The 24,978-nt window shown below is 37.1% G+C and overlaps 1 long non-coding RNA gene across 1 annotated transcript in view; it reads right to left on the reverse strand.

Annotated features, from left to right (window-relative positions):
* Positions 1-24,978, reverse strand: part of LOC308616149 — a 112,863-nt gene that overhangs the window by 9,209 nt on the left and 78,676 nt on the right. The window contains exon 2 of the long non-coding RNA XR_014015697.1: positions 2,382-2,483. This is a non-coding gene — a long non-coding RNA (uncharacterized lncRNA). The remainder of the gene's footprint in view (positions 1-2,381; positions 2,484-24,978) is intronic.

The raw sequence follows: 24,978 nt of genomic DNA on the forward strand, positions 1-24,978 counted from the left end.
AGAGAAAGCCTGCGCACAGCAACAAAGACCCAACACAGCCAAAAATAAATAAATAAAATAAAATAAAATAAAATAAAAGTAACACTACCATGATTATTTTCGAGATTTGATGAGCACCTGTTCTGTTCCATGCAGTATGCTAATCAAAATATACATTTTAATCTTGTTTCCTTTCCATAATTTTTATAGAGTATATATTATGATCTAGATTTTTAAAAAACCTATTAGAAACTGAAACAGAAATATTTATTAGCTTCTGTAAGCCACACATATAAATAATAAGTTATCATATCTGGTTCTAAAGCCTATATGAGATACCATGATAAAAAAATAAATTCATTGTGTCACTAAAATATTTGACCCACACCCAAGTCAGGAAGTATTGATATTTATTTATTTAGTTAGTTATTATTTCTTTCTTTCTTTCTTATTTATTTATTTTTTTTGGTTGCGTTGGGTCTTCATTGCTGCACATGGGCTTTCTCTAGTTGTGGCAAGCAGGGGCTACTCTTCGTTGTTGTGAAGCAACCCACACGCGGGCTTCAGTAGCTGTGGTACGCGGGCTCAGTAGTTGTGGCTCTGGGGCTCTAGAGCGCAGGCTCAGTAGTTGTGGTGCACATGCTTAGTTGCTCTGCGGCATGTGGGATCTTCCCCGACCAGGGCTCAAACCCCTGCCCTCTGCATTGGCAGGCAGATTCTTAACCACTGTGCCACCAGGGAAATCCCAGAAGTATTGATAATTTATCTTGGTTTCTCAATTCTTTTTTTACTCTAATAAAGATAAATATATGATTTTAAGAACTAATTAACATTAGTAGTCAACAACTTTTTTGATGTAGTGAATTATTCAGCTTCAAACATAGTACATTGTTTAGGGGACATAGATAATGACCTGTCAAATTTTAGTGGAAATATTTTTATAAGTTATAGTAATTTTTTATCTTTGAAGAATACTCTCAGTCTGAGAGATTGAGCAACATGGTGTTGACCACTAGAGGGCTTAAAATTTGCAATCCCTGTAATCTAATAGTACTGATGGTCATTTCATTAAGGGCTTCTGGTAAAGTTTGAAAAGGGAAATAGACACACTGACTCTATGGATCTCGTGTGCTGAACAAATGTTATAATTAAAAATTATAATTATAATTTAAAAAAAGTTAGTTTTAATATTTGCTGGAATCTTTACTTCTAAACAATTGTAGTATTAGGTTATTTTACAATTGCAATTATTGTAAAGTTGTACAACAATTTTACAATTGTTATTTGATAAATTTCCCAGAGAATCTTCGTGAAATTGGAATATAATGTTAATTGAAAACATTCTTTCCTAACAAAAACTTACCTCAAGCTCCAGGCATATATGATACTTAGAGTATGAGAGGAAAAAGTAAAAATAAATCCTTCATTTGAAGGGCTCCAGGGAAAGCAGTGTTTTCAGGAGCCAAGTCAAAATTCAGCAAAACTCCAAAGAAAATGTTCAGTGAAGAGGTTAATGAAGGAGAGGAGTTTTCCGATGACAGGAAGTAAGTTTGGGTAGAAGGGCTTAGATGGCCAAGAGTCTGGGCAATGTGTGGTCAGATTAGCGGGGCTGAGAGCAGGGTGCGTGAAACTGAGTGATCTGGGAAATGTGCACTTCTCATGGGTGATGCAGGAAAACTGGTTTTGGAGGCACAATGGGAAGAAGCCACAGGACACAGTAATTAAAGATCATGGGGTGGCCGGTCTTTCCTGCAGCTGCAGGTGGGATGGTGGTGAGGCCACAGTCTCATCCCTGGGGTTTTAGAGCAAAGGGTAGATGGAGATCTTGGGCCTTATGCTGCTGGAGAAAAGTAGCAATTCAGTTTCCCTTGCTTCCCATCAAGGGCCCTCTCTACTAAGTGATTCCATTTATTGGAAAAACTCCTACAGAATAAGCCCCAAAGTCCCCTGCTTTGTGAACCTTTCCAAACCTTCACATCTCAAAGTTAGTCATTTCCTCTATAACCCAAATCACTTTGCACAAACAGCTCTTTGAACCTGTATGACATTTTATTGTAATTGTTTACCTGTCTCTCCCAGTACACACTGAACACCTTGAGTCACAAATTGTGGTTTACTTTGTATCCGTACTACAAAGTAGACCATAACCACACAACTCGGTAACAAACTTAAGACCTATTAAGTGCTCAATAGCTTTAAAAAAGTGACTTTAAAGTGAATTAAAAGACTGCTTCAGCAGTATTACTATTATGACTAACTGCTGAGAGTTTCCTGTGGGTGAGCACTATACTAGGTGTTGTATATACCCAAACCTGATTTGGTAGCTGTCTTAGTCAACTCAGGCTGCTATAACAAATATACCACAGACTGGGTAGCTTAAACAACAAACATTTATTCCTCACCTCTCTGGAGGTTGGAAGTCTGAGGTCAGGGTGCCAGCACGGTTGGGTTCTTGGTGAAGGTCCTCTTGCTGGTTTACAGATGGCCTTCTCATTGTATCCTCACTTGGTGAAGAGCAGAGAGAGAAAGAGAGCAAGTTGTCTCGTGTGTGCCTCTTCTTAGAAGAGCATTAATCCTATTCATTAAAGCTCTATCCTCATGGCCTCATTACCTCCCAAAGGCCCTGCCTGCTAATATTATCACATTGAGGGTTAGGATTTTAATACATAAATTTTGGGGAGACACAAACATTCAGTTCAAAACAGTAGATGATACTATTGTCATTTTACAAACAAGAAAGCTGGGACTCATTCTCAAAGGTTATGCAGTCAGGAGGATGTAAAACCAGGAATCAGTCCTAGTTTACCTGATACTAAAGCCTTTCAGTTCTATCAAATTGCTGTCCTCATTCCATTTATGTTCTCATCCTAAACTTCTAAGATCTAGGAGTTTAATTATTGCCAGTGCAGATTTAACACCAGAGTGACAAAAATAGAGAAAATGAAAGTTATTAATTTTATTGTAATATTTACTGTTTATTAGTGTGACTGTTTAAAAAAATCTTTCTGGAGAGTAAAATAATACAAAAGGAAAAATGGCCGATATAATTCAAATTTGATCAAAACTTACTTTGGTTTACAGGACAAAATATGCAAATTATACTCTGAGGGTAAGCTCAGCTAGGAATATGCAAAGAACTCTCAAACACTAATTCCACCCAGGCAAAAAGAAATATAGAAATGTCCTAGAATGTCATGAAGTTTCACAGAAATTCTGACATAGGTAATAAAATATGAAACTCTGTTTTGCTTCTAAATTATTTAAATTAAGCACGCTTTTTAGAATATGGGAGACCAAGTAGCCTCATGCATTTAACTTTGTAACACTCTTCTTCCCTAAAGTGAAAGCTGTTGAATATCCAGGGCCCATGTTGAGTTTGCCCAAGTCAGAATCCCAGAGGATCCCTGATGTGAATCTCGCATTCGACATGGCACATGAAAATCATAGAAACTTCCTTCATTAGTAATAGCTTAGGTGTGGAAGGCCAGAGTAGGGGCTCTCTGTCGTTCTGGAGAGAGAAAGATTTGAGCACATCCTCAGACCTCAGAAGGAAAACAGCACCCTATTTCTTTATTCTTAATTTCTGGGGCATTCACAGGAACATCAGGTTCAATATGGGCAAATAAAAGGATTCCAACTACGTACCCAGTAATCAAAACATTCCATTGTTGGTACTGTACATGTGACAGTAACTTGACTGTACCCGGGAGACAAGAGAAGAAACATCAGGAGCAGCAAGTATTTTTTGGAACAAAGGCTGTTGTAAAGGCCAGAGTCATGAATAGGTCCTTAATAGGTAAAGCATTTTTTTAATTACCTTGATTCAAGTAACCAACTAGGGAATTCCCAGGTGGTCCAGCAGTTAGGACTTAGCGCTTTCACTGCCAGGACACTGCTTGGGGAAATAAGATCCCCACAAGTTGCTAGGCATGCCCCCCGCCCCCCCCAAAAAAAGGCAAGTGGCCAACTAAATCAGATGATTCAGTATTCAGTAAAATAACTAAATCCAGTAAAACATAAAACACTAGGTCTTGAATTACATAGTTGGGTGGTTCACATCCAGATATGCAGATAATTTGCAAATCTTTACTTCATTTGATGCTTCATAGGCATATCTTGAAGTTTACAGGTAAATGGAGCAGTAGTTGGTTCATTAGATAATTACCAGCCTATGGAAGAGGCCATTCTATCAAAATTGGAATTTAACTCTGTGGGTTACAACCTCTGACAGAATGGCACTTAAGTTTCATTGGCTAAACTGTCAAAACTACTAGACTCTGAAAGAACCTTCAGGTGCTTACCCAGGTTTAACTCTTTTAACACCCAACAATTTCTGTCTAGAAATAAATATGATCAGCAGATTCTCTCATATAAGCACTAGACGCATCTCAATAGAATTTATCCTGTTGAGTTTTTAAAAATTTGAACAGGAAACAGGAACAACAAGAGTTACTAGGTATTATTAGGTATTACTAAATTTATCAGCTATGATCTCAGATTCCTATCTTTACCTTTAATCTTTACTTGCTGATTCTGTTAACTATAGCTTTAAGACTTTTCCTAAAATCAACAATCCTGCTAAGACTTGAATGCTGAGGGTATAGGGTAAGTTAGGAGAAGTCAGGGTTTGGGGTTGGCCCTGTAAGAATGATACTGGCTGATACGGTAAATCAGAAAGGCAAGAGCTTGTGTTCAGAGGGGACGGCTAAGAAACAGAAGGTCAACATGAAAAATTCAGAGTTTAGAACTGTCAGGTGGTAGGGATCAGAATACCAGCAGAGAGATTAGGATGGAGAAGCTCAGAGACCTAGAAGGGATGGGAAATAAAGGTGGGTCAGGTACATAATCTTATGAGTGTGTGTAGCAGGAGGCTAGACTCTAAAGCACAGAGTCTAAAGAGTTGTAAATCATTATCATTAGTAGTAGCTATTCTTAGCTATTTTTATTAGCTTTGTACTAAAACTACTATGGAAGAGATTCTCACAGAGCTCTCATGTAAGGCCTCATGTTATAAAAATATTCGGCTTGAATGAATGGGTAGTTAGAGGCAAGTGAGACCTGCATGAAGCAGGAAAATGAGGGGTGTAGAGTCAGGCAGTTTTCCTACCTACAGGATTCCAAGAGGAAGTGGATTTTGGTTTGTATTCCAGCTTCATCACATATACCTGTATAGTTGAATTAAAGCCATTTAAATCTCCCTGATAATATTTAATACATTGGGTTGCTGTGATAATAAATGAAATACTCTATGTACCATATCTGGTTTAGAGTAGCCACCCAGTAAATTTTAACTTCCATTCTTCTTCATCTACCACTTAAGCATCCCTTATAGCACTAAGTGTAGTCTTGTACATCTCACTAGAGTCTTTATTATTTGATGATAGGAAATGTGTGCTGTCTTTGTGTGTGTGTTTTCTTTTTTCTTTTTGGCTGCTCAGCTTGTGGGATCTTAGCTCCCCAACCAGGCATTGAACCCTGGCCCTCAGCAGTGAAAGCGTAGAGTCTTGAGCACTTGAATGCCAGGGAATTCGCTGTGCTATCTTTGTATCACCAGTATCTGCCTTGCACATAGTAGATGGTCAAAAATGTATTCCAGAAACTTGGCATATCTGGAAAGTATTCTCCTCTTAAAAGAGACCAGGTTGATAAAATGGACAACATCTAAAATTTAAGACATTAAAAATTTTATCAAGGGGTTTTAAAATACCCATATAAACATCATGTATATTTTCCAGGATAGATATCAGTGTGATTTATTTAAAAATGCTGATGGAACTCTCTGGTGGTAGGAATTGGAAATATGGTGTAAAGTCAATTAAAATACTCTGAAATGGGCCTGCTCCCAATTATATTCATTTAAAATACTAGACACCTGTTTTCTCAGCATCCTTTGCTGCTGATGTAGAATTCAGTTAAAAGGTGCTGGGGTGAGGAACATCTTGCAGGGGGAGGAAAGTTGGAACATACCAACATAAGTTGATGCTTGAATGTAAACTTACTTTTTTTCTTTTTTTTGTGGTATGCGGACCTCTCACTGTTGTGGCCTCTCTGGTCGTGGAGCACAGGCTCCGGACGCACAGGCTCAGCGGCCATGGCTCACGGGCCCAGCCGCTCCTTGGCACGTGGAATCCTCTTGGACCGGGGCATGAACCCGTGTCCCCTGCATCGGCAGGCGGACTCTCAACCACTGTGCCAGCAGGGAAGCCCTGAAAACTTACTTTTAACAATATTAACAGGGACAACAAAGAGCTATGTCAAGAAGAGAAAGTGTGTATAATAGATAGAATATTGAAGATGGAATACCAATATGCAGTCAGAAATTTTGAGTTTGGTTCTCTAGGAGTAAACTACTGCTGGTTTGGATGAGGGTGAATTCAGAGAGGGAGAAGAGTCAAATGTAACCGATTACATGAGCATCGCTCCATATCTCAATACGTTTTCTGACTGCTCCCAGAATATACATCCACGTATCCAGCAATGCTGCCCTTGCATATTATCAAATTTTCACTGACTACTGGATCATCCAAATCAACATACACATATACTGTAATATCTCTCATCTAACAAGAAAACAACAACAACAAAAATCCTGCCTGTTTTCACATCTTCTGTCTGTATATATACCCCATTTGTAGAAAAATTCAAGGAAGAATTGTCTATGCTCATCTCTATTTGCTATCTTCCTATTCTTTTTTGAACCCATTAACAAGTCTTTCTTCCCCATTCAACTAAAATTACTCTTGTTAAGGCCACTTGTGACCTTTTGTTGCTCAATCTAACAGTCAGTTTTTAATCGTCAAATTACTTGACCTCTCATCAGAACTTGGAACAGTTAATTATTCATTCTTTTGTATAGCACTTTCTTCACTTGGACTTTTGGAAAACATTCTGTCTGCTATCTCACTTGACATTTTTTCCCTAACTCCTGAGTCTGCCTCTTCATTTTCTCAGTCTCTAAAGTTTGGAATTTCCCAAAGCTCAGTCCTTGGGACATCACTGTTCTTTAATTATACTTACTCCTTTAGTGATCTCAATCCAATTTTATGACTCCAAATGATATTTATATAGGATAGATTCCAAAAATCATAGCTCTAGCCTAGACTTTTCTCCTGAACTTAACTTTTTTTTTTTTTTTTTTTTTTTTTTTTTTGCGGTACGTGGGCCTCTCACCGTTGTGGCCTCTCCCGTTGCGGAGCACAGGCTCTGGATGCACAGGCTCAGCGGCCATGGCTCACGGGCCTAGCCGCTCCGTGGCATGTGGGATCTTCCCAGACCGGGGCACGAACCCGTGTCCCCTGCATCGGCAGGCGGACTCTCAACCACTGTGCCACCAGGGAAGGCCCTGAACTTAACTTTTATATACCCAATTACCTACTTGACATCTTCACTTGGATTAGAATAGATATCTCAGACTGTACTTGTCTCAGACTGACTCCTGATTCTCCCACCCCAAACACACAGATCAGCTCTTTCAGTGGTCTTCTCCACAAGTCATTACACAGTTAATGAAAACTGCATCTTTGCAGATGCTCATGGCAAAACTCTAAAGTCTTCCTTGCTTCTTTTCTATATCTCACATCTGATCCATCAGCAAATTTTGTTGGTTGTACCTCAGAATATATCCGGCATCTGTTCACTTCTCAACATCTCCATTGCTACCACTCTGGTTCAAGACGTCATCAACTCTTACCTCAATTACTGCCAGAGTCTCTAACCCGTCTCCTTACTTCTGCTCTAGATACATAGAATCTATTTTCCATCAGCAGTTGGTATGAATTTTAAAGAACACATCAAATTATGCATCTCTTTCTGCACTGAGCAAAACCAAAAGCTTGTTCTCTAACGCTCAAAGCCCTGCATAATTTGCCTCCTGCTACCTCCCTGAGGCCAGCTGCTCCCACCCTCTGCTTTGTTCACTGTGCTCTAGGCATACTGGCCTCCTTGCTCTTCCTGCCTTTCTGCTTATTACCTTTGCCCAAGACAGAGATAGCCAAAGCATGATTTTCTTCCATCAGTTCCTTCTTGTCTCTGTATAAATGTCATTTTATTGTGAGACATTAATATCTTTCTCAGACCCTACCTGTCCCTAGAGCTCTCTGAGGTGCTGGACTGTAGTCCTCTGTGGCTGACTGGCTTAGAGCCTAGGCCTCAGAACCTGACCTAGTACCTGCCTTGCAATTTATCTTTCCTGACTCCAGTTAACATCCACAGCTAGCTGCCAGCCCTTGCCTTGGCCCCGCCTAAATTTGGTCACAATTAAAAGCAGCTGCTCATGGGAGCTGGTCCTCAAATCGGCAGCTCAGTTCTCTGGCCTGTTGCTCCATAGTGCTATGGTTGTTACTGGGCCTTTGAACTCTGATGATGAAGGAGGGCATCTGTATGGGTTGCTGGAGAGACAGCAGTGAGTGATAGGATAAACAGAGAATTAGATGGCCCAGTTGACTAGGCTTGGCTTCATAATAGACCCTGGATAAACTCTAGCCTTCTCTTAGAATTTCTTTTGTAAATCAAGTGAATTATACTTGCCCAAGAAATAAACTCTTTCCTTTGACATAGTTCAAATAATATAACTATATTTCTCATAAATGTGAATGAAAGTATATAGCATCAGGAATTGGGCAAAAGTAGAAAGTTATTATTCAAGAAGAGTTTACTCAGTGCTAAATTAAAGCATGATGATTCATATTAGTATTCCCAGATTATATAAATTTAGAAATAGCATGGGCAGGTATATTAAATTGAAAAGTCTATTGGTGTTCATAGTGATTTTAAGTTTGAAGATAATAGGCCAAATGGAAAGTCACAATGATAAAGATTTTTTTTAAAATGCTGGTCAGGAAGAGAGGTTTCAGGAAAATTAGAGGAAATAAATTCAGATTTTTTATGGCCCAAATAGCTTTACCATTGTTGTTTAAATAGCCATTTAAGTGACATTTTCTGTTGCCATTATTTTTTTCTCTCTCCTTCTTCTCTATCAGCAAGCAGTGATATGTCTGCAACATGTCACTCCCTTACTTAAAAGTATCTGCTGTCCTTCAACTCCCAAAGAATCAATTCCCTAATCCATTGCATGGCATGCACACTCTTACTTAAGATTCATCCCTGACTACCTGTCCATTCCTGTATTTGTAGCTGTAAAATAGGGATTCCCTAACTGTCCAAGAAATTTTGTTCTTCCAGGCTTTTGCTAGGATTATTTTCCCATCCAACAATACCTTTATCTTCCTTTCCTGGCTGGGAGAATCCTGCATATTCTTTAAGTCCAGATAAAAATTTACTTCCTAAGGAAGGTAGTTACTCTCCTCAAGCAGGAATTTTTTAAGTTTTTCTCATTGACCAAGGTGAAATTACAGTTTAGATGTTAAAACATATATGTCTAGTATTTGCAATATAAAGAACACATGGCATGCTTACATAAAGTTTCTCAGTTCACAAGCTTAAATCATTTTATAAATACAAAGAATGAATTCTCTTTACCTCCAGAGTAGGAAAATAAAATGGTGTTAAATGTGATGATGTGATAAAAAAAATACACACTTAAACTCCACTGGGTGTTTAACACACCAGTAACCCTTAGGAATACATTATACTCATCCAGATGTTTCCAAGAGTCTGAAACAAACTAAGATCATTTAAGCAGTTCCTTTTTTTTGGAATGTTCAAAAATATTTGCAAGATTCATTTAATTAACAGTTTTGTGTGTGTGCATGTGTGTTTAAAGGATCTGAAACACCTAAACGTTTTCAGAAGTGTTATTCAGGTAAAACACACATTGATAGAACAAGACAGTCACCATGCTGCACCCTGCTTTTAAAACTGGCTGTTCCTGTGAACTGGTATTTCTTGCTAGCATTGTCAAAGATGAAGAATCCTGAGAATTTCTTGAGAAGTTAGGTAAAAAATCTAGCCACCAGCCTGATTTCTTCTTTGTCTTGATGATTCTTATTTTTTGGCCAGAGTTATGAAAAGCCAAACCTTCAAATAATAGGCCTGTTTCCTGTGCACTGGCAAATTCTGGTTAGCTGGCAGACAGGCCCCTGGCAAAATCTAGACCTCTCATGTACTAGGGAAGAAAGCTGTTATTTTATGGCTGACCCACAGGCCCTGATTCAGAAATAGTCTGAGTCATGATGTATTTTTAAAAATATCTATTTCAAAACTGTAAAAAAAAAAAAGAGGGCACAAAAGCAAAAAGATAGCTTTAATGACATTTTCTACCTTGGACACACCAGGCATTACATATCTGTTGCTTTCCTTGTTCAAAGGAAAAGCCCATTAGACAAAACCATCACAAGAAAGGAAATCATGACATGATTTAATGAGCTTATTAGTAGTTTTCATTATAGATGATATTTTTTCAACAGAGTTATGAAAAATGTCAGAAGGTACTCAGGGCTTTATGTAGGATTATTTCCATTAAACTTAATGGCTATGTTTTACAATTCAGAATGTAAGCATCTAATCATTGCAATAAATATTTGTAATAATTACTGTAATAATCATTGCAATAAATATTTGTAATAATATACAATTTAGCTCATTTCCCTTCCCAGTTTTATTTATCACCCTCATATTAAATTCTTAGGGACTATATGTCTATTAATATCCAAAGGAATTTTATATGTATTACATATTTCAAATACTATTATTTATCAATGCTATTCTAGAAATTTAATTAAAAACGTAAAATATCTTAAAACAGTCCAGAAAAGTGGGTACTTATAAATTTAAAAAATTCATATATTGCCTAGGGAAGAAAAAAAATAACTGAATAAATAAGGGTGCAAAGGGACCAAACTGCTTTTGAGTAGACATCACCGAAAAGAACTCAAATCTGTGTTCCATAAATAAATGAAATTAAATTTAAATCTAATAGTCAGTGTTTGAAGGAAAAAACAATGTGACACTAGGATATATAAAGTGAACCACAGCATGTAGGAGCTATGAGTTTCTATTCTTATAATGAATATTACTCAGGTTTTATACCAAAGTTATGATAAATTTGTGTTCTGCAATTGCTCTGTAATGTGGAAATTTTGCAATGAGATTCAAAGAACAATCCATTTACAACTTAATCTTGAGGAAATTTCCTTGAGTTAAACACCACAACCAAATGGGTATAATGGTGAAATTGGGGTGGTCACCTAGAAATGATACATCAGCCTATTCCTTTAAAATTAACATTATTTAATTAATTAATATTTCTTTAATTAATTAATATTTCTTCTATTATAGGTATTTCTAGTTCCTCTTGTATTTAAAAGCACAGATGTTAGGAGGGCCATTTCAACACTTTTGTAGATCAGAGATTATATTACTCAATTACCTGAATCATTTTTTTAAATTGAATTCTAAATTCTGTGCAAAATCAATAAAACTTTTCCACTAACTAACAATAGTAAATGCCTTTTGAGGATCATATACTCTGTAGTGGATTATACTCTGCATTAGTTACCTATTGCTGAGTAACAAATAATCCCCAAATTTTGTGGCTTAAAATAACAAACATTTATCATCTCTGTGCGTCACATATTTATGGGTGGCTTAGCTGTGTGCTTTTGCCACAAAGACTCTAACAAGACTGTAAGCAAAATGAAAGTCATGGGTATGATCTCTTGAAAAGGCTTGACTCACGGAGGATACAATTTCAAGTTCACTTACGTGGTTGTTGGCAAGATTCAGTCCTTTGTTGACTTTTGGACTGAGGTACATTTTCTCACTGGCAGTTGGCTGGTGACCTTCCTCAGTTCATTGCCATGTGAGTTTTTCCATAGGGTAGCTCAGAGCCTAGCAGCAGCTTCCATCAGAATGAATGAATAGGGAAGCAAGAGAGGGAATCAAGGCAGAAGCCATGGTCTCTTTGTAACCTAACCTTGAAAGTATCATACCATTACTTTTGCCATATTTGATTAATTAGAAGCAAATCATCAGGCCCAGCCCACACTCAAGAGGAGGGAACATTACACAAGGGCATGAATAGGAGGAGGTGGGGATCATTGGGGGCCATCTTAGATGTCACTCACCACACGCCCATTTATAGATGAGGAAACAGAGAATTTTAGTAACATTTTCAAGCAAAACAGAGGGTAAATGTAGAAGCTAGAATTAAAACTGAGGTGTGATTGATTTTAAAGCCCAGAGCGTTTCCATTGCACCCTTGTGATAATGAAAGAATAAGTTCAAGTGACCTGGGAAAGTACTGGGACAAGTCAAACCATCAGTATTAGTAAGATTTTTTTTTTTTTAATGGAGCTAGGTTATAGCTAAGAGGTAAGCCCAGGAAAAATTGTATTATTTTTATTTATGGAAGATAAAGACAGCAAATGTATCAGGTGCCATGGTTGGGTATATAAATACTTCAAATTAATCTTATAAATAAATATTAGAATTTAGTAACTGAATTTTGAAAGTTTTTTCAGAAATTTAAAAAATCAATTGAATTCTAATTTCCAGTAAGGTATGTTAAGAGAATAAAAGACAGTACTATTTAGAGAGGCATAGAAATTAAACATCTAGGAGTAAATATAGTGAAATATGCAAGACCTACACCCAGGAAACTACCAAACCATTATTGAGGGAAATTCAAGGAGGACCAAAATAAATGGAATAATATACCAGGCTCACGGTTTGGAAGACTCCACATTGTAAAGAAGCTAACTCTTCCCAAATTGATTTATAGATTAAGTGCATTCCAAATCTAAATACCAATGCTTTGTGAGCGTGTGTATGTGTGTGCAAGTTGATCAACTGTTATAAAATTTATATGGAAATAAAAAAGGCCAAGAATGACCACAATAATCTGGAAGAAGGAGAATAAAGTCAAGGATTTACCCTTGATATGAAGCTCATAAAACTACATGTGGCACTGGTCCAAGGTTAGTTAGACAAGTAAATCAAAGATACAAGCACCCAAACAGACCCACACATATATAGTTACTTGGCTTTTGAACATTTTGGCACTTCAGAGCAATGGATAAAGGAGTGTCTTTTTGGCAAATGGTACTGGGTCAGTTGAATAATCATATGAAACAAGGTGAACCACATCATACACAATTATCAATTTGTAAGTATAAATTTAAAGAGTAAAACACTAATCTTGCAGAGGAAATCATCAGAACATATCATCATGAATTTGAAATAGGCAAAGATTTCTTTAAAGGTTCACGAAGAGCACTAATTATGAAGGATAGATTGTTGAATTGGGCTACAATGGAATCTAAAATTTCTATTGATTGAAAGACACCACCAGAAAGTGAAAAGACAAACCACAAATTAGAGAAGATACTTACAATGTTTATAACTGACAAAAGACTTGTATTCAGAATATATAATGAATTCCTTACAAATAAATGTGAGTGTAAAAGATAGCTCAGTTTTTAAAATAGGCTAAAGAATTAAGCAGGCACTTCAGAATATGATACCCTAATAGTGAATAAAGAGATGAAAAGAAGAATTAACTTCAATGGTAATAAGAAAAAGCAAATTAAAACTATAGTGAGATATAACCATACACATGTAGGATGATTAAAATGAAACAAAATTGAACTGATAATCACAAGCATTGGCAAGGATGTGAAGCTGGTAGGATTGTACTTTAGTGGAATCACTTTTGAAAACCCTTTGGCATTATTTTCTAATGGTGAACATATACTACCCTATGACCTAGAAATCCTAGGTTTCCACCAAACCAAAATGGTACAAAATAAATACCCAAGAATGCTCTTATCAGTATAATTTTAATAGCCCCAAACTGGAAACAATCTAAATTGTGGAATGGACAATAAATATAATACAGCAAGGAAAAAGAACCCACTACTGATACTCAAAACAACATGGATGATTCTACAAACATTTTATTGAAGCCAGATAGAAAACAATATGTTCTATGCAATTTCATCTATATAAAGCTCAGTAAGAGGTGCTGGCATTGGGGAAAAAGATAACTTAGTTAATGGATATCTAGTAAGATAATTGAGAGGTCAGGTTTCTAAGCATACAGTAGAAGAAAAATTTGTTCCACTAGAAAAAGTACTGTTATGGAAAATGACAAACAAAATTAATGAATTAAAGAGAGTTAAGTTGAAAAAATAAACTTTAAAAATGTTTTCCTAATATTAAATACATATAAGTACTTAACGTATTCAGAAGTCTTTCACTTCTAAACAGTAGTATTTTAAACTGTCTTGACCTTTTTCATTTGTAGTGGTAAATTTTTTATCCAGGGGTGGGATAGGGAGGGTGGGAGGGAGACAAAAGAGGGGATATGGGGATATATGTATACGTATAGCTGATTCACTTTGTTATTTAGCAGAAACTAACACAACATTGTAAAGCAATTATACTCCAATAAATATGTTTAAAACAAATAAATAAAGGGATTGAAAATATTTTTAAAAATTTTTTATCCATGTAGACAAGTCTGGTGAATACCCTTGGAGATTTTTTAAAAGTATCTAAAATGTTAAAGAGCCACAAATAAAATGAAGTGAGTATTCTAAAATAAATTTTAAGCTACACTAACTTTAAAAAATATATATTTACTTATTTAGGCTGTGCTGCGTTTTAGTTGTGTCACGCGGGATCTTCGTTGCGGTATGCACATGTGATCTAGTTCCCCCACCAGGGATTGAACCTGAGCCCCCTGCATTGGGAGTGTGGATTCTTACCCACTGGACCACCAAGGAAGTCCCAAGCTACACTAACTTTTAATGACAATTATTGAGAGCAAACTTTTTAGTACGTCACCAATGCAAGTACATGGGTAAGGCATAAAAATGTTTACAATGTCTAGTATACAATGTTATCTTTTGTGTTTATGTGATGGGTGATTAGGGGGTGAATGGCCATTTATTATGGGAGATTTAATTAATGTATAGACAGAGAACTAGGTGCTGACAATGTTCTATCATATTTTAAATATTTCCAAAAATAATTTTCTTTAATTAGAATATTAGATAATTGCAGTTCAGTAACCTGATTTTATAATACCTCTATAACTTTCTCTTCCTGTATGAAAACTTATACTCTGGCTTAACAAAAGAAAAATGTAATAGCTAGCAATTTAAAACTCCTATCTGCATGTGGCATTTTATCTGAACAAGGATGACAGGATTGTGCACATAATTATTATTTAGGATCCTGCAGAGCATCCTAAAAGTAAAGTCATACATATCTCCACTCCTGACGTAGCGTCAGAGATGACAGCAGGGAAAACGTTCTCTATTGTGGTCATCTTAAGTCTGGCTAAACACAGAATAAAAAAGCATTTTACCTGTTCTGCATTTTATTCCCAATTTATTTCCTTTTCATGAAAACACTGACAAAAGGGTAGTGCATACCTTTGATGTGTTTTACTTAGGGATTTATCCTGCATCAGAATAAGCTGTCAGATGTATGACATCTAGATCCACATTGTCTTTAAAGACCATGTCAATAGAAATAGCATTGTTTATCAGGTGCATGTGAGGAGTGTGCTGAGAGTCTGACACCTGGTCTTTAATCTTGTCTAGCTATGGCCACACGGACAAATCAGTTCTCGTCCCTGGACCTTATTTTTCTCAGATATAAAATGAAGGTGTTGGACTCATTTAAGTAATTAAAAAATTTCATCTTGCTTTATAAAACTATGTTGGAGCCATGTGATAAACAGTCTTTACGGCAAAAAGGTCAAAAATTATATGGAGGCCCAGGGCTTGCTAGACCTCTGTAAGAAAATGGAGAGAACAATCAAATATTGGACCCAGGTTCAGGAAATAGAGAGTGAACCCCAGCTCTGTTGTTGTTAGCTTTGGAGTGTCGAGAAAGTCACTACCCTTTTAAAATCCTTGATTTTGTTCTCTCTAAAACTTCTACCCCTAGAAGCATGTGCTGCCCCAGTCACAGAGCAGGCTCCTTCAAATTGGTAGCTGACTCTCAGTACAACATACTTGCAAGTGAGAAAACTTACTTATTCTTTTTCTATTTTTTCCCCAAGCAGTGTTCGAGGGATTTGTGATATCATTGCCAGCTTTTCTACTCTTAACCAACTTAATTTACCTTCATGGATAAGAACAAGAGTCTGCCCCCTTTTGACCTAGATCACTAAAATCTCCACATTTCCATATTTGGTGAATATTTCTGGTACCTAAATTTTTTGCCTCATGTGATATCTATCATATTCAGTGATGTGCAGAATTTTAGGTTGTCTGTTTTTCCCCCATAGCAGCCGCAGGAGTGCTATTTCATGTTATTTGTATATAAACTGTGATATATGCAGTGCACATTGAAAAAACATTTTTTAATCCTCAAACTGAAAGCATATTAGATAAATTAAACTTCCAGCAACTGTGCTGGAGCCCAGGATTGCAGCAAGGAGAGGTTCTGGAATTGCGGTTTGGGGTATTGGTTGCCCTGCCTGTGGACACCCATAGTCTCTGTCCCTTATATAAATTCTCGTGAGGTAATCTGATTGCTGTAGCTCAGCCCACAGACTGGATGCCCTCCAGCCCGAGTCCGATGTTGGAAAACCAGTTGTGGCTGGGATGGTGGAGTTAAATTACAGAAATATGGCCACCCAAGATACCCAAGGACAATGAATGGGATAGTGTCCAGCAAAAGGGGCCATGAATGGGGACATATTCTCTGGGGAAATTGTTCAGCAAGAGTAGCATGTTTTGGGCTTCCCTGGTGGCGCAGTGGTTGAGAGTCTGCCTGCCGATGCATGGGACGCGGGTTCATGCCCCCGTCTGGGAAGATCCCACATGCCGCGGAGCGGCTGGGCCCGTGAGCCATGACCGCTGAGCCTGTGCGTCCAGAGCCTGTGATCTGCAACGGGAGAGGCCACAACAGTGAGAGGCCCGCGTACCCCCGCCCACCCAAAAAAAAAAAAAAAGAGTAGCATGTTTTAATGTGCCCACTGCCGTGAAGTGGAGCCTGAAGACAAAAGGTGTTTATGACTAAATCAAGGCTGAAAAAATAAGAATGCTAAAAATTAATAACTGTACAGTATCTGTGAAGTCCAGATTGCAAATTTCAACTCTAAGCCTGCATATGTTTCTGGTGTTTAGACAGCAAATTATTATCCGTAAGATGTTATAGAAAGCCCAAAAGAACTTTTTGGCCAGCCCAATATTATGTACTGTCACCATTGTATGCTATGCCATAGATGTGTCATCACTGATCATATTTTCCTCATTGAGTTCAGTTCATCGGGTAAGAAACTGAACATATATGCATACATTTCTAAGTTAAAATTTATCCAAGTCTTAAAAATCTTGTTTTTTTTTTCCATTGGACTTACAATTTTGGAAAAGTATAAAGTACTTAGGATTTAAAAAGACACAGCTAAAACTCAAGTGCATTAAATATGTCTTAATTATTTCTTAAACCAAAATCCAAGTTAAGTTTATGTTCTAAGTAGAATATAGTACTTATTTTCATAACTTTACCGACTTTCGTAGATATGCTCTCCTAGCATCTGAGTTTGAAACCCAGGGAAAGAATATGAAGGAGACTGTTTTTCCTAGGACAGCTGCAGAACAATAAACTATGCATGGCTTCCTTTATATGAATTTAGAACTGACCTAAATAACTCAACTCAAAAAGGCTAAAAAATACCATCTCATAGCTACCAGTTTCCCCCTAGTGTTGCCCTTTCAAAGGGAAATAGAAAAAGTCTTAGAGTGAAGGAAGAAAGGTGTTGAAGGAGGACAGGGCTGCAGGCTGCTGCAGTCCTAACACTGGGCAGCCCTACTTTTCCCCACCCTGGTCATGCAGGACCAGTGGTGAAGTGTCCCCTCACTAGGCAAGTGGACTGTGCTTGTCACCACTTCAGAGCTTGGACCAATCCCAAAATTGGCATTCTGTTAGTGAGGCATTTCTTGGACATGCAGGTGTTTTATCTACCAAATAAAATTTGCAGCTGCGATCCCACTGGCCCCTCAGTGTTGCGCTTTAAAAGAGAAGAGTAACTCTGAAAGCTACCAACAAGCATGATATTACAGGGAGTATTTTTTTTTTTCACTCGTATCCTTTTTAAAAAAGTCTAAAGGTGGATAAATTTAGAAAAAAAGTTATAAGTTCATTAGAATAAATTATTTTATGAACTGGAACTCATAGGGTCTGAATTCCTACTATTAGTTATTATTTTATAGATACCAAACTTTAAAATAAATTCTAATATATTCCTTTTTATTGTTGAATTTTGGCAGAATTCTTTATGCCTGATTTTTTAGGGAAAAAAAAGAACTTTCTGCCCTGAGAGTAATATATAACAAAAACCTTTTCATGATTTTGAGAAATGGTAAGCATACAATTCAAATTACAGCAGTTTTCAATGTAATAGCACTGAATAATCACCTCATTAGTAGTGATTATCTGGATATTAATAGAAGTTCCTGACCCACAGATTCTTTTTGGGAATGTTTAGTATGATTTGCAACAATGTGTTACAAAAATGTAGCTATATATTTTTTACTTTGCCTTTCTATTGAAGGGTTGAGTCCCATGAAGATTTACGAGATATTGCATGATGCAAAATTACTGACTGTCAGGAATCTCGTCTTAAGGAACTGCACTGTTCTTTTTACTTCTGAAAACATTCTGATGCATCATAAATAAGAGTGTGTGTGTGTGTGTGTGTGTCTTCATAATTTATTTTCTTTGCTGTATTATTACACACCAACTCAAATTACATACTGAAATGGATACTAGCCTTAGGAGAAGTACTGCATTTTGGTGGTGAATGATTTTGTACATTATAAATGGTTAGTGGTAACTTTGATGTTGTTATTGAAGAGTTTTCCCATATCTGAAAATTTAAGTTTTCAAATACCGAGAAGCAGAATTTCTTTTCCTTCTATTTTCTGTTGCTTGTTTTGTTAAGAAACCCCATTTTAGTAATACATATTTCTCTTTGCTAACTGCCTTGGTAGAAATAATTTGGTGAAGAATGTGAGGCAACATTTTGTCTACTAAAAACATTTTCTCCTTTTTATGGGTAGCCATTTTTTTGTAATTTAAATAATTAAGCCGTTCAACTGGATACTTTTTAAAGTTGAGAGATAAAAATTAAAACAAATTAAAACACACCATTTGTTAGCTAAAAAATATATTATTTAATTCTTTATCCTCTGCTCACAAAAATAGTTCTTTTGCCTTGACCAATATTTTTTTTTTTTTTCTTTTTTTTTTTTTCTTTTTGCGGTATGCGGGCCTCTCACTGTTGTGGCCTCTCCCGTTGCGGAGCACAGGCTCCGGATGCGCAGGCCCAGCGGCCATGGCTCACGGGCCCAGCCGCTCCGCGGCATATGGGATCCTCCCAGACCGGGGCACGAACCCGTATCCCCTGCATCGGCAGGCGGACTCTCAACCACTGCGCCACCAGGGAGGCCCATGACCAATATTTTAATACACTTATTTATGATGTTATTACTCATGGCCTGAATTAAATAAGAAATTCAGATGAAGAAAACAACAGAAAAGTGAAAATATCTAGTTGTCTCATTTCTAATACATTTCTAACATGCTATTTGTTAGAAGCAAAAGCCAAGAATCAAATCTTCCTTCTTTAAAAGTTGCTTAAAAAATGTTTTTTTGAGTCAAATTTAGTACTTCGAAAGGGACCCTGGAATAATTACATCATACATGAACCCTGGAGCCACCCCACGTTGGTGGAAATGAATACTTATTACGTGGAAAGTGTTATGGAACAAATGTGTTAGAAAGATGCATTTCAGGGAGATAGCTGGCAAAGCACTTAGCATTATATAATCAAAGCTTCTCCTTAAATGCATCTTTATTCTGCCAATTCTATCATATAAAATTTTAAATGTCTCTTTGCAGAACCAATTCATTATATTTCCCCTTATACTTTCTTTTATAAGCTGACAAGAATATCAGAAGTCTCCAAAATGCTTGTTAGGGACCATCTCCAACAGTCCTTTAGGGTGGTTTTACTGAAAATTAGATAATATTCTGCCAACCTTAGAAATCAATCTGATTTAGGAAATCTTTCCATGGCAGAGTAGTCTTTATTTATGATGACAGAATTCTCTGAGCTCCCCTTTCACACCTTCACGTTTCCAGTTTCTTGTGATATTTTGGGAGAAAACCCATCAAGAATAAAGTTCAGGGCTTCCCTGGTGGCGCAGTGATTGGGGGTCCGCCTGCCGATGCAGGGGACACGGGTTCGTGCCCCTGTCCGCGAGGATCCCACATGCTGCGGAGCGGCTGGGCCCGTGAGCCATGGTCGCTGGGCCTGCGTGTCCGGAGCCTGTGCTCCGCAACAGGAGAGGCCACAGCAGTGAGAGGCCCGCGTACCGCAAAAAAATAAAAATAAAAAAATAAAAGAAAGAATAAAGTTCAACATTGGAAATCTAAATGGGGAGTCTTCATGAGAGCCTTTTAGAAAGAAATCAGGTCACTTCTGGAGGAAGACCTTGTCTATGTAATTTGCAAATGAAGCCAGAGTATCATAGTCTGTTTGTTTTCTTTTGTGCTAGTGATGTAAGGAATATGAACCAATCTTGAACCAGTTCCGGAACAATTAGCAAAACCTCAAACTGTTTTAAGTGTTCTATTTAAACAAGGAAGAGATTACAATGAAAGGAAGAGAATACAATGCCAGAAGAGATTCCACAGGATAAAGCTTTGTATATGCTAGCTATTTAGCAAACTGCTTGCAAGTAACTTTAGAACTTTAGGGACTGTTATATACATTTACAAATTAAGTTGAATTTTAAGTTGAAATTAAGTTGACTATTAAGTTCTATCAATGCAGACAATTTGTCAGCATTTAAGAATTAAGACTTGGCACGCTTGTAATGAAAACACAAGTTTCACCCTCTGAAGTGGAAAGTCACAACATCTGATCACTGATTTTTTGCCTCTTGTTGAAAAGAGACAGAAGTCTGAAGAAAGCTGCAGTTGAAACATCAGTTATTGGGAAATACATTTAATTTCGCCAAGAGATGAGCATGTTTCTCTCCAGGTCTGGGTTTTCTTACTTATTTTTAATGTTTAAACATTTCTTTTTAAATTAAAGAATAGGGCTTCCCTGGTGGTGCAGTGGTTGAGAATCTGCCTGCCAATGCAGGGGACACGGGTTCGAGCCCAGGTCTGGAAAGATCTCACATGCCAAGGAGCAACTAGCCCCGTGAGCCACAATTACTAAGCCTGCGCATCTGGAGCCTGTGCTCCGCAACAGGAGAGGCCACGATTGTGAGAGGCCCGTGCACCGCGATGAGGAGTGGCCCCCACTGGCGCAACTAGAGAAAGCCCTGGCACAGAAACGAAGACCCAACACAGCCATAAATAAATAAATAAATAAATAAACAAATAAATAAATAACTACAATTTAAAAAATAAATAAAATAAAATAAATTAAAGAATAGATATATGCAAGTAGGCATGGTAAAATTGAATGGAAACCAGATAGAAAATTAATATTCTCACAAAGAAGCAAGGGATCTCCACATGCATCAGTTGGTCATAAGAGCTGTGGTAAGATGTGCTTTGAATTATTGGTTTTCCTTAATATTTTCTAGTCCTCCATTACTTAAATTTTTTTTCTGGAAACAAACAAACAAACATAAACAACCACAATAGAAAAGCTATCCAACCCCAAACTCTGGTTAGTCTGACAATGTTCCTTAACTCAGTATTTTGACCCCTACTGAATGCAATATTAAATAATTTTCCTTTGTACAGCAAATTTAAATTAGCAATTGGGACTCATAGGCAGCAGCATTATCTTTATTTTGATTATTGGGATGTTTCAGATTTTGATATTCATTGGATAAGCATAAGGATCATTTCAGGGAAAATTAGTGCTTTTGATCCATAGACATCTACATGTATTCTTTTATGATGCTTACTATGTTGCTACAATTGAAAACCTATTAGATTTTTTTAAAAATTGAAGTATTTGTTAAGAGAAATGAAACTTTGGTTTGACCTTCCTTTTCTTTCATTATATATATACAGAAAAATGAGAACTCTCCAGACATTTGTTCTTTTCAAGAAAACAAAAGGTGAGTTGAGGTCTCATTCAAAATGCACAAGTTGGGCTTCCCTGGTGGCGCAGTGGTTGAGAGTCCGCCTGTCGATGCAGGGGACACGGGTTCGTGTCCTGGTCCGGGAAGATCCCACATGCTGCAGAGCGACTAGGCCCGTGAGCCATGGCTACTAAGCCTGCACGTCTGGAGCTTGTGCTCCACAACGGGAGAGGCCACAACAGTGAGAGGCCTGAGTACCGCAAAAAAAAAAAAAAAGCACAAGTTTTTAAACAGTTGCTGCGGAAAAACATTCATCTAAACAACCAAAAAGGACCCTTTGTGAAGAATTATAATGATTCTTTACTGCTGTGAGAACTTGATGCAAGTAGCTTTAACTCTCAGAACCAATTTCTGTATCTATCAAAGAGAAATAAAAAATAATAATGGAATCTATTTCATTGGATCATTGTGAGGATTAATTGACATAAAGCATGTAAAGTAAGTTGTGTATATGGTAAGTATGTTACCTGTGATGATGAGGATGGTACTCATGGAAATAAGAAGCTATCTGGATTCTACATGAAGACCCCAGTCTCCAATTCCTTGACTTATTACTTTTTAATGCTAATTAATGATACAACATGAGGTTCTCTGAGCAGATATACTTATTTACTCTCCTATCTTCTACAATGAGTAATCCAAGTTCTATCTACAAGGGATGCTTAAGCTATAAATAAAAATGTGACTTTCTGCTATCTTGAAAATTTGTCTACCTTTCCTTGGATTGGCTTCTGCACCTATCTACCCACCAGCCTTTCTCTATTTCTACTTTATTGTCTTAGCCATTTTTCATACCTATTTTTAAAATTAATTCTATGTCAAAGTGTAAAGAAAAAACATTTGTTCATTGTATTTTCTATATGTGAGCACGTACATTGATTGCATTTTAACCCATTTGGCTGCAAAGACCCTGTTTGCTCTTTGATCTGGGCCAGGCGAAAGGAGCTACGGTTGTCTGGATGAGAATACATGGCGTACGCAGGCCTTGGCTTATGAAATGTTTACTCTTTGGATAATTTTGTCTAGCGTCAAAGCTGATTACATTTAAATATTGAAAGAATAAATATTCTAGCTATTTCATTAGCTTCTCACTGTGTAAATGATAGAAATGAAAAGGCTGTATCCTACCTAGAGTATAGGTAGGGTAGTGGTAATTAAGAAAAACAATTCTATGAAAGTGTACTTTTTAGATGTGAACTGATGCATCTCGCTATGTGTACAATGTGACAGCAGATTATGAAAGCTAACATTTTTGTTCTAAATCCCAATATGTATTTAAAATCAAGTGTCCAATTTCTCTTGCTTTTCCTTCCCTGTTCTCTAAAACTTGCCATGTGCAGCAATATTGTGGACTAAGAAAGAAACTTCGGGGAGAAACTAGCCTGTGTACTCAGCAAAGCATATTCAACCAAGCATCAGTGCTTCGCTAACAGCACAACAGCCACAGGATAATATTTACTGGGCATTTTCTGTGAGCAAAGTCTGTGAAGGGTTAAGGAGATAGAAGTTTAATTTTTGTAAGAGTTCAGTGATATTATCCCCATTTACACATAAAGTAACTAAGGAGTAGAGAGATTAAATAATTTTTCCAAGTTCACGAAAACTGTAAATTGATTTGAACCTGGGCTCAAATCCAACCCCCAAAGAGCAGCCCATCTAGTACTTGAGATAAAATATGCACATAAAAAGACACCACAAAAGGCCCAGAGGAATTTTGCTTAGCAGTGTCCCTATTGCTGGAAATACTTTTATCCAGGCCACTTAAGACTAGAAACACTATACTGGACAATTCTTTTCTTCTTCCCTCTTTGCAAATATGTATAAAATAAGGCTATAGAAAATAATTAATGGAAAATATCATATATTTAGTAAATATCTATGAATTCTATTTGGAAATTAATAATGCCTTCTAATCAAATCTCAACGTGGAGATACATTATTGCATAGTCATTAAGAGCAGGATCTTAGAAGTCGGTCAGTCACCTATTAGCTTGACTAAGTTACTTAACATTTATGGGTATCAGTTTTCAATCTGTAAAATGGATATAATAATAACAACTCATAGAGTTGTTATGCAATTCAATGAGGTAGTAATGCTTGGAAAATACTCAGCACAGTGCTTGGCACATAATAAATACTCAATGAAAATTAGCTGTTGCTGTTAATTGTATTATCATCATTACATCTAAGTAAATTATAGGAAACACAGAGTTTTGTTTTTCTTAGTGTTTCTCCCCAGGTTTTCAGAAACCACAGTGGATGTTCTTTTTTTTAGAATTCAAGACCAATATTTGGAATCTGGTCATCCTAGTGATATTCTTTTGTTTTCCCGTAGCTCATTTGCTTTTCTGGTAAACATCACTTTTCTTTTCTTCCCTTTTGTCACCGACCCATTATCCTCTCCTTCTTCCTGGGGAAAAACAACCTGACAATAATGACAACAACAACTTCTCTCTGTTGCCCATTCTTGCCCAGAGTCCTGCAGCACCAACTTGGCCACGCTCTCCTACTGGTGGCTTTTCAATTCTCCCTCTCCTACCTCCTCAGAATCGCTGCATTTCACACAGTGATAAGGGAGAAGTGCCCATGGGAAAGCACATAAAGTGCTAAAGTAAGCTAGAGAAGGGAGAAGTTATTTCCATTTGGGAATTGTAAGAAAGTCTTCATGGGGAGATAGATCTGAGCAAAAATAGAAGAGCACTGTGGAAAGTGGACAGAGCAAAAGCGAATGAGCTACAATACACAGCACTCCTAGTAGTTCCTTTGGAAAGAAGTTTTCCAGTAATTGTCAGGCAATCCCGTTGATTTAAAAGAGTGCCAGGACTCTTTTAAAAATTTTGGAAAGATGATCAAGTGTTATTCCATATGGAAATTGTACAACTTATAGTGCTATCAACTTGGAATAGAGTAAGGGTTGGCTCTTGGCAAACTGTTTAATGTGAATAGCTATTACTATCAATTTTAA

This window comes from Mesoplodon bidens (assembly GCF_964165515.1).
Source record: "Mesoplodon bidens genome assembly, chromosome: 1".
Taxonomy (NCBI): domain Eukaryota; kingdom Metazoa; phylum Chordata; class Mammalia; order Artiodactyla; family Ziphiidae; genus Mesoplodon; species Mesoplodon bidens.